At 44.1% G+C, this 2,661-nt stretch overlaps 1 long non-coding RNA gene across 1 annotated transcript in view; it reads right to left on the bottom strand.

The window, feature by feature from the left end:
• The window catches only part of LOC109281326 (uncharacterized), a 61,842-nt gene that overhangs the window by 34,267 nt on the left and 24,914 nt on the right, over nt 1–2,661 (bottom strand). The window lies entirely within an intron of this gene.

Genomic DNA, 2,661 nt, shown 5'->3' on the forward strand with positions numbered 1-2,661 from the left:
GGAACGTTCTTCTGGTGAGCTCATCTGTACTGGAGCGCACAATAAGTGTTCCTCCCCGTACATCCTGCCCAAGTCTCAAAACAACATGACCGCTGTCTCTCCATGCTGGCGGCTTTCTAAGAGATGTGAAGATCAAATAGACAGGGGAAAAAGTGTCATGATTTCATAGCTTCATATCTCATGTCTCAAAATTCCTCTCACAGGTTCTTGCTGGGCTACTCATTAAAATGACCAATGACCAGAAATACTGAAAATTAGCAAGAAAGAGGCATTAATATACATATTCCCAACCAGTCATAAAAAAGTATTTTCGAATCCCAGTGTGGAATTATTTCTTCATCCTGTTTGTGTTCTAAAACAGATCACTAAATGTCTCCTTATCCAATAATGAGCCTTAAGGCTCCAAAATACTGGAAAGGCCAAACATGGGGTATTTGATTTATTCCACATCCACTTCTGTAATATTAATTCTATGGGACTTATAGTAATTCTAATGTGAAAAACAGGAAATTTAGTCATTATCAGCACAAGGGGCCTTTTGCATATCTCTTTCCCATAATGTTTCTCTGTCACTGCCATCACACTCTCAGGGTTTGATCAGCATTCTCCAATACAAGATCACTTTGTCCTTACAGATCTTTTCTTATTGTCATTTCTGCCTGATGCAGATATAACCAAGGGGAACTTTCCCAAACACAGCAAGATGATTTCAATTTCCTTCAGGGTTTCAGGGGAAGCCAGTTAAACCAAAAAAGGTAGGAAAGTGCCTGACTCCTACTCAGGTACCAAAATCTCAGCATTTTCAAAGGGAGTTTAGGTGTCTAAATACCTTCCTGGATCATAAATCATTTTAGGCCTCGTTGGAGCATTGATCAATATTGGCTGCTCACACAAAGGCTTTGCGAAAGCATTGTCCAGAATGGCCTCACCAGCAAACCTGACCAATGTACGAACTCCTCACATAAGCAAAACTTGGCATGCGGGGGCCAGATGTGCATTCCTGCCAAGAGATGGGTAGAAGGCAGGATAGTCCAATACCAGGATGATAAGGCTGGACCGGGAACACCCAGGTCAGATTGGGAAACAAGCCCATGGTACAGGATGGTTTGAGACATTCAAGATACAGAAGAAATGCAATACATAATGGCTGCTGTCAGACGGGGGTGGGGAGAAGCACTCTGCCAAAAGAAGTAGCATATGCATTTGACCCAACTCCGCAGCATCTGTATAAATTGTGTGCTTCAGCAGGGCTTTTCAGCTAAAAGCAGCAAAAAAGCTCCACTAAAGCACCTGATCTATGCAGACAATGGGCAAGCCGGGTCAAACTAAACTGTTCTGGGCAGGCACTAGGCTAGGCTTGGGGGCACACTGAATTTAAAGTAAAGCCCCTGTTTTGTTTTGGTTTTTTAAGTCTGTAAGCAGCTTTGATAATCGTATAAAAAAAGAATTGGAAAGCAGGGCAACTTTGTAACAGCCTGGGGGAGCCTGCATGGTTTTGTGCTAACTACCTTGTCACAGGTACAAATGCACCAGCTCTTGGTCTGATGTACTTGCTAGGCCACAATATGTTAGGGTTGTGCTTGTGTAGACAATAAACCTGGCCAAATCTTTGCCACCAAACCAAGCTTGTGGCCATTCTTTTAGACAAGATTAATGTTGGGATCTCCTGGCTGCTACCTGTCGACGCTCCAGTTCCTGAAACTTCAGCACTGACAACTTATCCATAACACCCAATGAGGCCAACAGCAACCATGGCACCGATAACCCCAGATGACAGTAACCAGATGGCTTCTGCAGTACCGTTTGCTGATAAAGTTGATCTCAAGGTGGATACATTTCTACCTTTCATGAGAGCCCTATGAGTTAATGTCATGCTGAACATAGATCAGCTTGGTCAGCACTAAAGAATTTTACATCGATGCCACTACCAGCTTAGTGGTAGCACCGGTGGGTACCCCAGTGTCCACATGGCTCCCACAGACGGACAGGTTTTTACTAGCATATGCATTAAGCCTTAGTTCTGCATTGTGACGGGGAGAAAAGGAAGAAAAGACTGCCCCAAAAGTGGTCCAAAGTCACAAAAGAAAGGAGTAGCTCTTCAGCATTCTCCTGGGAGACCCTTCAACCTAGACATCACATGGTCATAGAGCTGGGCACTTGGAAGGATGCAGCCATATGGTAACACAGAGCTCAGGGGACCTGACAGACATAAGATTTAATCCTGATTAGGACACGCCTGTCTGCCCCTCTGCAATCTTTCCCTCCCCATTATACATTACGTGTGCCAGCTGCCAAATTTGGATCTAAGTTTGGATTCTGGACCCCCTCCCCACTCCTGAAAGACCAGAAGGACTCAAGATCTGAGGTCCATGTACAGTTGAGGCTTATTCAGGTTACTTGTTAAAAGTGGCTACTCTGGATCAGGATGGGCCGCTTTGGGTCAAACCCCAGAAGATGCCGAGGAACTCCTGTGAGCACTGAACGGAGTTCATGTAACAAGATAAAAGTCCATCCAGATTTTGTCCTGAATAAGCATGAGAGAAAAGCTGAACATTGAATTTTTTGGCTTTTGAGGAACTGACCATATTACGTCAAAAGTGTCCTGCAAGTCTAGAGAATTTGTGCTTACAGGAAATGCATTTCAGCTGCCATACAAACACA

The sequence above is a fragment of the Alligator mississippiensis genome, chromosome 4 (assembly GCF_030867095.1).
Source record: "Alligator mississippiensis isolate rAllMis1 chromosome 4, rAllMis1, whole genome shotgun sequence".
NCBI classification, from domain to species: domain Eukaryota; kingdom Metazoa; phylum Chordata; order Crocodylia; family Alligatoridae; genus Alligator; species Alligator mississippiensis.